An 11,638-nucleotide genomic window follows, 5' to 3' on the forward strand; every position below is an offset into this window, starting at 1 on the left:
TCAGGCTTGGTCTCTCCTTCTGGGGAATTTTAAAGAAAATTTCAGGGAGAACTGTTCCACCTTTTTCAAGAATGATGCTAGGGAAAAATAGGTAACCGACAATTACCAAGAATATTCTATATATGAACTTGAAGATGTCTCAGACTTTAGGGAAAAAAACTACTAGGCAAAAAAAAAAAAAAAGCCACACACACAAAAAAAAACCAACCATAAAAAAAAAAAACAAAAACAAAAAAAAACCCAATCCTAACAACTGTCTCTTGCTGTGAAGTGAAATTCCACCAAGATTTGATCCAAACTGAAATCTACAGGAATCACCAACAGATCTTATAGTATGACAGAGACTCTGCCTCTGACCCAGACTGTTTGCATATATTTGCATATATTATTAATGAACTGTGCTTCACAAAGCTGATCAGGAATCTGCTGATTGCCTTAGTTTTTATTAGAAAAGTTACTGTCAAAACTTAAATGTAACGAGGTTGCCAGTTTCAGTGCATAGTCAAGAGATTAAGTTTTATATAGATCTAGCATGGGATGGCTCACCATGATGCAAGAAAGACCACAGCTGACTCCCTGCTTCTCATAGAGAGCAGTTAGCATCATGATGGCTCCTAAGTGAACTCATGATGGGAAAGACTCAGGTATAAACTCATGGCAGCACTTCACATCCTGTCCCATTAATGTTGACTATCTAAACAGAGAGGAGAAAACTTCCAACAAGAGATTTTTGTAAGGTATCTACAGTTTCAAAACAGATAATGTCAGTCCGTCTCCAGAGCGTTCACACACTTTGCACCAGCAGCCAAGCAGCTGATCTGCTCAGGAAACTCACTCTGGTTCTCAGGGAGCCAGATCAACTCCCCAGCCATTTGCAACAGAAAGAGATTTCACAGTTTGGTCCTCGGCTGGATTTGCTTCCTGATCAAGTGGACTGCAATTGGCTGTGGGAAGAATGAGAGTGAGAACCAGGATCTCTCTGATCTGGGCTTAATTTTCATTTTTTTAAGCGAGATCAGTAGCTCAGAAATTGGACGACACATTTGGCAGAACCAGATACAGAACTCGGACTTTAGATACTACATCCTTCACTCATATTTACACAATCCCTTCTAAAAAGTCAGGTTGGCATATCTGAGTTCTAGACTGAGAACTCCTGGGTTACAAGAACACACACCACCTTCTAACCTGACTTCCAAGTGCAAAATGAAACATACAACTTTTGGTCAGTCACATGATAAAAAGCAGCTTGTAGTATTCTCCATTGGTTGAAATTAAAAGATAACATTTTATTTGCAGAGTCCAATATAAATCCAGAGTAGCCCTATATACTTCTTTCATTTTAAGGAACTGAGGACCTGATCTGAAAGCCTGTGATATTACCAACTACAAAATAAGAGTGCCAATATTATACGGTGCAGACAAAGGGGGAAACAGGATCCCAGGCGAGCAAGCAATTTGATGTTGGGGGGTGCTTGAACTATTAGACCTTCATGCTCTGAGTTGTAGCGTCTGCTGCAAGAATGCACACTTAAAAATTTACAAAGCTCAGTACAGCCACACTGGGCAACTCTGCATGTGTAAAAGTCATAAAAAATATCATTAAAAATGTATTGCTGAATATCCCAAGAAGCTTTTCCAATACAGTATCATTTGATTGACTGATGTAGCAGAAAAGCAAGCAGACAGCCTGAGGAGATCAGGCTGGCAATGGCATATGCATGATTACACCATCCATTTCTTCCAGTTATTTTTCCTCTGTGTTTATTGCAGTTGTTTCTCATTTGTAAATGAATGGCAATATACTCCATCATTTTAAATTAAATTTGGCAAATTTTAGTACTCGTGAATCTCAAAGACAAATTGCAGCAGCTGGAGCCACCGACTAAGAAAAATAATGTTAATGGCCTTAAATTATCCTGTAAAAAAAAAACCTGGAGATGTCACTCCCTGAGAACAGCTCCTGTGGAAACTGTCATAAAAAGAATGGGAGGAAGAATGAAACACTATCACAAGTGCTTTTATTTCAAAGAACTGAAATTGAGACTTAGTGTTTCTTTCTCAATAACAAGAGGGTGAATTTCAGCATCTGCTACTGCTCTGATCATCTAAACAGTAGATTAACTTAGCCTTATGGCTTCTTAGCTCTTGTGTACATTTCTAATTATTTGATTGGAAAGGATAAATAACAGTGTTAACTTTGCTTTCAAATAAAAAGGAATTATTACGAACATACGATGATAATTTTTAACAAAATTATTTTTCTTATTTCTTCCACTATTATGGACATCCAGTCCATAAGTGACATCCAGTAAAGTGACATAAACATTCTAGCTAAAGAAATCTACATTTCACCTAGACCTAAATACTCTAGAGATGAAAATCTTATCTGTAGGAAGATGTCTTTGTGCCAGCTGAATGGTCTGGAATATTTATTTACAGCTTTCCTACAGTCTTTGCTTCTGGCCAAGATTTTCCAGGTGCTGCTATTCTGGCAGACAAACAAAATCCACTTTTGAAAAACAGACTCGGAAACTGCAGCAGCAGGCAGCACGCCAGTGGATTGTCTGAAGAGAGGTGGGCCTCGACAGACAACAGAACACGGATGGTGCTGAACTCCATACTTCAGCCCCTACAGGGTTAACAGGAATCAAAGCCCATCTTAGAGCTTATCTTCTTGGCAATTCGTAACTCGCGGTGTGCTTTACAATCCTGCACTAATTCCTCCCATGGACAAGTAATAAATTAACCTGGGATCTTAATAGCTGTTGAACCTGAATCACCTTAAGATTTTTCCCAATGCCCTTCCTGTCTGCTACATCTCTCAGATATGCTCACCACCTCACCTCCTTTTTCCACTATGTCATCTTATATAAATGGTCCTTAGTATACTGAGCCTTTCATCTACCTGGAATTACCCCCAAGTAAAAGGACTCTCTGAAAAGAGGACTAGGTTTGCAATTGCAGAAATAACCCCTATCTTATTTGTAACAACAGTTAAGATATAACAAACAACTAGAGACAACAGAAAACTGTTGGTTTTATACTAATGCTACTTACACAAAATATGCAACTACTTATTTAAGTATATTCAAGTACTGTAGGAACTTGAGATAGCTTGAATTTTGTAATCTTTCCACATCGTGTTACATCACTATTTTGATAAACATTGCAATTTTTTCAGATGTTTATAAAATCACTTTGGTTTCTCTAGAGCACATAGAACTGTTGTAGAACTATTAAATTGAGCTCCATGTCCAGTGATGAGATATAAAATTAATGAAAATATATGTATTTACTGATAGAAAAAATCCAGTGTTTATATAAAATTTATGGATTACATAAAGATTATATATATAAAAAATTGAATATCAATGAATTTGGTTCATTAGTTCAAGTGGTGCTGAGGTGTAACAGAAGTCTCTAATTTTCAGGATAGACACAGCAATTTCTCTTACTGCCATTCTTCTTTCCCTTGCTTCTGCCAAAGATATGATTCTGTTAGAGATGTTTGCCATTCGTTTGGAATGCTGTGGCATTTATCTGTTAAATTCACACCTTTCTGTCCAACTCTTTCACCATTTTCTCTGATTTTTGGAAACATTTATTTTTATGCTAGTAAACTTCAGATTATTTGATCGAAAGCAACATACTTGCCAAGCAGATAGACAACACAAAAGCATAAGACCCTTAGCCAACATAAAAAGGCTTCTTTCTCTCTGACAGTGAAAATCTTAAAGAGACTTTAACACGAACCAAATCAGATGCTTTGCCTAACAAGATCTATTTTAAATGTAAATTTTCCACTGTATTTTCTCTATTATCTTTATTTTTTAAATACTACTTTTTTTTCCCCCTGTAGCTCTAAGCAGAAAGTTTCTGGTCTTAAATTTTTAAAAACTTAGGTTTTATGCACTTATATGTGTTTTTGAACCAACTATTTGGAATCCAGTAGCTCACAATGAAGAAATTCTTCCTCTTCCAAATAAACTGAATTCATTATTTATACTTTCAAGACACAGTCATTAATTCTCAGGGTGAATGAAACATGGTTTAGGGCAACAAATAGTTAGCATATGTTTTGTGCATTTTTTTCACCCTAAAATGAAGCAGACCTACGTTTGTGTAATTTCTCATCTGCTCTTGGGTACCTTCAGTGCTACCATCTGCAGGGAAGCAAGCTGCTTTTCAACAAACATTGAGCTATATTCTTGGGGATGGGGGGAGGGGGTGGAGGGGAAAAAAAAAAATCAATGAAGAGTTTTATGAATAGGCTGTCTGAATTAACTATAAGGCAAGCATCTCCTTTTTCCTGGATAAACACAAAACAGAATGCTTGTTTACAATTATAAAAGTAATGTTCTAGGTCTCTCTCCTACTAAAAATTTTATTCTGAAAGATAAGAAACAAATGTGTTTGTTTATTTTCACATTTAATAATGTTTGTTTATTTTACAATATGTGCTCATCATCTTGAAAAAATAATTTAATAGAGGAATTAATTCTTGAAAGATTAATTGCTTTTTCAGATGGTCTTGGGTTTTTTTTGTTAACTTTTACTAAAAGATAGTGACATTTTTCTTTATAAAAATAAGGATTTTAAGAAAATGATCATTTTTTTTTTAATTCTATGTATCTGAACAAATTGTTCAATGAAATTTGCACTACGCAAATAAACCTTCAGTACAGTGTGGCCAAAAAATTTCCCCAGAACTTTTTCCAAATACATGAGTATATATTTTCATTTAAAGTTGATAGTGAAAAATTTAGCCCTGAAGAGGAAAACTGAGAAACTTCTTATGAAGAGAAAGACTTTTCTGTAAAAGAGGTCAAGTTCATATTACAGCTGAATGAAAGGTTACTCTCAACAGGCTTGACAGACTGTGGAAACATCAGCTCAGTCATTGCCTCAACTTGAGCAATTTCTACTGTTTTATAATAGTGATGCGAAACATTAGATATGAGATTAGCTTCACTCAAGTGACAACCTAGATATTAAAAGGAAATTTTCATGGAATCATAGAATAGTTTTGGGTTGGAAGATATCTTCAAAGATCATCTAGTCCAACTCCCTGCCATGACCAGGAACATCTTTCACTAGATCATGTTGCTCAAAGCCCCATCCAATCTGACTTTTAACACTTCTAATGACGAAGAATCCACAAATTCTTTCAGCAACAGTTCCAGTGTCTCAACACCTCCATTGTAAAAAATTCCTTCCTTATATCCTAAATCTACTTTTAGTTTAAAACTGTTGTTCTTTGTGCTGTCGCTAGACTTAAAATAAGCCATACATATGTACAGTCTTAGAATCAAATAATATAATTAATAATAAAGATATATTAATCTCATTGGATTTTGTGGGAGCACAAGAAAACCACAGGTGATGAAAATCAGATTGGTCCATGGAAAAACGCTTGAAACAGTAGGAAGCATTACAATGCACAGTAATTACATAAGAAATCTCTAAAGAAAAAAAAAAAAAAGAATGTTATCAGTGTCTGTAAAAAACTAAGAAATTCCATTTCAATTCAAAAGTGAAGCTCTGAATGACATATTTCTATTTCTTTAATAATATTTTTGGTGAATATATTTTTGGATTTGGTGAATCAAAAATCCCTTTCTACCACTCTAAATAGAAAAAAAAAAAAAATCTAGAAAGGCTTGTGTTTCTCTCAAAGACAAAACAGAGCCTTGCCTTAGAATTTTTCACTATTTCAATGGCCAGTCCCTGAAAACCAGCACCTAAGTACACACACAGAGCAAGCTAATTGCAAGGACTAAATATAATTTGCAAAACATAAAGGTTAAATCCCGGCTGCCCTAAAGTTAATAGCAAGCACCTACTGGCTACTTACACCAGTGCATTTGTACGTCAATGAGAACGTTAGGCTGACAGGGACTGCACTTGTCTATCCTACTTCACTGAACCTGTATAGTAATTAAATACCCAGATATACAGCTTCTGTTGGAGAAAAATGCTGATAATGAAATCAGAGAAAGTATAACTTCTACCAGTGGAGGAATGCCATGAAGGGAATGGTATCAAGGGAAAAAAAAAATAAAGAAAACTTATCAAAAGCTCAGGAAGAAACCACTTGAGTGTGGAAGATGATTGGGAAATTTGAAAGAAGGCCTACGAGGAGCTTCTCAATAAGAAACTAGAACACAAAAGCAGATGGCTGGAAACAAAGGCGAGCAACAAAGATGGGAGTATAAAAGACATGTTTGAACACTTAAAGAGAAAAATCCAGGAGGCCGAAGCCCAACCGAAGCTAAAACTATCGTTGGACACTGAGAGTCACAAGAAGGGAGTCGATATATTCCCTCTTAGAAAAAAACAGTAAAACAGGCGGGCAATAGGATAGCAGGTGTGAAAACAGCAGTTGAAAGTGATCTGTAGATCAGGACAAATGCAGCAGATGACTCATTCCTTTGGCCTTCTGTGGTGTCTAGCATGCATGGGTAATTCATTCTCCAACACCTGCATGCTAAAAATGTTGCATTTAGTGTGCCCTCCAGAAACAGATAAGAATTAGGACATTTCCCATTGATTTCTGCAGCTTTAAGGAAGAGAAACGATACTTTAATTTTGAATAGGAGGAGTAATAAAGAACCTTACTGGAAAAAGTAGTTATTAACTCAGTACTGGAGGCTGGTAACACAGAGTCACTGTGTCACTTTCCATCCAGTAAATCATAGCAGGGGGGTTGGAAACTAGATGATCTTTAAGGACCCTCCCAGTACAAACCATTCTAGGATTCTATAACACCATTCGATGTTATACAAGATACACAACACAAGACTCTCACATCACACCGAACCTTTTTTTTTTTTTAATAAAACATGATATACACATCATCTAAAACCAGTTTAATACTAATTGCTTTCACCCTTCTTTAAAAACAACAGCTTGATTTTGAACAGGTAAGGCTTTATAGAAGCTTTCTTCCAGTAAGGCAATCTGTGAGCAATCACGCTCACTTGACTATGTGTCAGTGTATAATACATAACATGTTAAGCTTCTGCAAAATAAACACTTGCAAATTGTACACTGCATGTCTTTTATGCATTTGTTCTCCAAAACACACTGTAAGGCTAAATGTAGCAGCATGAACATATGAGCTAGTGTTGACACAGCCAGATTCAGCTGCCTTTAGGGAATATTGCATCTGGATCCTTTATGAAGTACAGCAATTGACCAAGAGCAGTAAGCTTACTAGCCTAAAAATAGAACACCTTCTGTTTTGTTTCAGGAGCTACCATTATGCCATAACACACTTTGGTAAGGTCTACATAGCATTGGCAACAACACACTGACCTCCCCCCTCAACATGGATAAAGAACAAGAGCTACAGCTGCAATAGATTGCCCTACACAAGCAGAGGTGAGCAGGATTCATTAATGCACTAGCTCTCAGCTGCTCTCCTTTCTGCGGAAAACAATAAATTTATCTGCTTGAGTTTCTACAGTAAGTGGTAAGTCAAAAAAAAAGGACTTAGTGACACCAGTATCACCAAGAGAATTGAAAATTTCAGCATCATCCAGGCAAGAATCAAGACAAATTACTAAACAAGTATTGTTTACATTCAATAAAATGGTTTCATTCTGACTGCAGGTGAAGTACCATTTCTTGGGGATAAAAGAGGTGGCACATCTTACCAATAATGTCACTGCCACTATTGCAATAATGCCTAGTGACATTTGCCCAGCTGGATATCCTCTCTGCCAGTCTAGTGTATCACATTCCCTATAGAGACAGACGCCTCTAGAAGGTGTTCAGAATAGGTGTGATCACTTGCTTGTTTGGAAGTGCCCAGTTCTCTCTGTTAAATACAAGAGAAACAGGGCAATGAACTGAGATAAGATCTGTATCTTTAGGACAGACAAAATTTAGAGGTATTGTCATTTACCCCAAATGATAGTCCTAATCCTAAATTAAAGAATAAACTAAAATTGTGAGTGTTTCAAGCAAGGGAAGGGATAAGGTAAAGCACAGAAATAATCCAGTGGTCTAGTTACATGAAATGTTATAGCCATGATGGATCATTTTAGGACAGCACACGTGAAATAAGATAAATCCTCCTGACTCCATTCCACTCCACAGAAACTTTCAATGAATTTAAAAAATTTTTGTTAAGCAAGGAGGGCAAGATTTGCCCCCAAAATCATCCTGCTGCTCCCTCCTAAGAAGAACAGCAAATATGTGTCATTAAGAAGCTTAAAACCATAGACCAGGAAACTTTAAAGAATTTATCCTCAAAAAGATCCATACACCTCAGGAAATGGGAAACCAGTGGGATCTTTTTGCAGAAATTATTAACCCTGAAGAAACTGTTGGTACCTCATCCCGTACCAGCTATGATTGCAGAGTAGACCATGCAAATACACACTAAGGCCTCAAAAATATTATCTCTTCTATCAGAGTTCTTTAGTGAAACCGCAGAGAAACTGCTCAGGCTGCTCAGAACCAATTCACATATTGAAGGCTACATATTAGCCCAGAAACTGTAACAGGACAAAATATGAAAACAACCACTACGTATTGCTACATTTTTAGGAAAGCAAAACTTGAACAACAAAAGTCATATTAACTTATTCTATTCTAAGAACAGGTTCAACCTGTAAAGGCGAAAAACGGATAACAAGAAACAAACCAACGGGCTATATCACACTATAGACTATGCTTGCACTCCATTCCAAGGGGAAAGCTGCAATAGCTTTTTTGTTCAATTAGTAGCAAGCCCTCCAAATGCAGACAAGCTTTTGCACTTATCAGTGAAGAAGCACGTTGTTTCAATAAAAATCACTGAACTGTGCACCTAATCAAGGGGAAGGAATCTTATGGCAAATTGCTCATGGTGAAAAATATAGGACTTATTATCATCTAGAGTGTTTTAGGAAAGGGAGAGACATCCTTTTTTTCTCATTCTGCAACTAAACTAATTAAAGAATGGCTCTCTGTGAAACGGAATAGGAATGTGGCTAGAAGCTACAGTTTTATTTCAAAGAATACAAGTTCATATTGCATTTACAGTTTTCTGCATAGTTCTGCTACAAATCATTGTATTTCAGTACACACAAACAAACAGAGCAACTCACTGGATTCTTGCGGATATTGAGGATATCCTGTGAACAGCATGGATATCCTGACTGGTAGCAAATGTAAGCTAGAGGTTACAGGCACACAGATTTTCCAGCATTGCTTACTTGTTTGTTTTTTTTGTTTTTTTTTTTCTATATATATCTCCTACAATCACATTACTGCTAAACACAAGGTTTCAGCTCACGGTGCAGTTGACATTTTTTTAGAAAGTGGCCTGGAATCCATTTCTATGATTATATGATGTCTTGCAGATCACATCAAAAGGTTAACAAAATGGAGGATACGACTTGAGATTCATTGTTTCACATATAAGATGACAGAATTAATGGAGCACCCTGGAGTATTCTGAGGCAGGCAGATGTTAGAAACCCAGATGTCAACAGACATTTAGGCATTATAGGCAAAGAAAATCCGACCAAAATCATGTAACAGGTTAAAAAACATCTTTTACCAGATTTTAGGAAAAAAGTCAGAGAGAAGTAGTACAAAGAAAATTAAAGAGGCAATTTTTTTCCTCTCCAGTGATCCTCATGTACGTCTCCCAAACTTGTTGTACATCTGTTATCATGAATAGTTAAAGAATGATCTTGGGATCCACCATCTACTTATTCTTACATATTTAAAAAGACTTCAGAAGCACATTCAAGAGAGCATAATCAACATTTATCCAAGAAATACACTTGGAATCAAATAGTTATAGCTGTAGATGTGCTCGAAAAGAAACATACAAAATATCTTTAATACCAATGAGATGACAGTCTGGTTGTAGACCCACAGTATTAATCCCCACTGCCACGACTTTTACTGCCAGCTAACCCCATCTTAAATACCTATGGGAAAACACAGTGGCATTGGTGGGGGATGCTACAAAAGAAGAAAGTTAAAGGATCATTTGAGACAAAATTGCAGTGAAGTGGCAAGAGTTAAAGCTGAAATAACACTGGAAGTAAAATACATATTGTGTTTTTATTGCAAGAGGCCCGTGACAACTGACTGCATTTATTTTTACCTTAATTTTACTGGTCTATCCTTGAACTGACTTGTAACCATCCACCCTAACAGAACACATAGAGATGAGACTCTTCATGAAAGGTTGCACTCAGATTTCTATGAAATGGTCCTATACTTCCAGTATTTTGAAACTACTGAATTGATGCGCAGCTGGTCCACATTCTAGATCATAAGCTTTGATTTTTTATCTCTATCTGTTTATATTTACTTTTTTTCTCCCCAACCATAGACAACATTCTTAGACACTTCAAATGTATTATTTTTATTTATTTGCACTTTGAGTGATCATGGCGATGTCTGTGGTTTCACTCAGCATTCATAAAACATTTTGATTAGCCAATAGAAGGCTAATGAAAACGCAGCTATTATTGTTACACTACGCAACATGAAGCGAAAAAAGGAAGCGTAATTCTTCACTTATGCTATTTAACCAACAATGAATGCTGTAATAGATGGAACTATACCGTGCAGTCAGTGGTTCTCCAGGTTCTGGGAGAAATCTGCTGTATGAAGAAATCATACATATCTCTCATCCTTGCTGCAGATTTCTCAAAACACCCACTTAGTCTAGTATTCTCCCAGTACTAGATCACTGAAATACCAAACCATTCCCTCTTTTTGCTATCAAGGTGCCAATATAAATATATTGCTTTAAGTGTATCATTTCATCTAAAGTATAGGATTGATTCTACCAAAACATTCGAAACAGATGTTTCTGGACACCTTTAGACAGTAACACAACCAGGCTGTGAGAGAGTAGGGATACTCCAGTCTTCAAAAAACTTTGTGCTCTCTATGATTGATTTACTGTCTTTTTATAAGTGCTGATCACAAGTTGGCATGAAATTTAATTTATGGGGGGGAAAAAAAAACACTTCTTGGTTATGCCAGTTCATTTAAGATAAGGATTGTCAGCGGTATCTCCATCTTCTATTAATGACCTCTTGAATGTGTGCAAAAGAGTTCCATTGAAGGTTGAGTAAATTTGCTATTTTCCTACATATACTTTTATAGCATGCTACATCCTTCCTGCAAACATACAACGGTCAAGGGTAGGGTTTGTAATTCAGTTTTAATCTGTTTGTATACAACAGGAATGAAGGATTAACAGAGCTTCTGTTTGATCCTTTCCCAGACATTACACTATTACTTCTAGATAGGAGACTGTAGTCTACCATCTTGGATATCATCATTGGCGAAGTGGGTCACAATTCCATCTCACAAAGAATTCTGAAACACAAGATATCTAACTAGAAGTTAGTGATGAAAAGGAAGCTTCTGCTGAATTGTCCCACTTTATTTGGTAATGAGCAGTTCATTTAGGTAAGCAACATATAGTACTGATTATCATCTTCAAATTCATGGATAATTTGACAGCTATTTACCTAATAGATCTCTTTTTGCATCTGTTCAGTAACAGTCTAAGATAAGGTTGGTGATCTTCGCTTGTAACTCCATGGCATAACATCCTCTGGATCCAATGGCAAATGCTCTGCTGAGCAAGTCACCTCTTTATGTCAGC

This window comes from Tauraco erythrolophus, chromosome 6 (genome assembly GCF_009769465.1).
Source record: "Tauraco erythrolophus isolate bTauEry1 chromosome 6, bTauEry1.pri, whole genome shotgun sequence".
NCBI classification, from domain to species: domain Eukaryota; kingdom Metazoa; phylum Chordata; class Aves; order Musophagiformes; family Musophagidae; genus Tauraco; species Tauraco erythrolophus.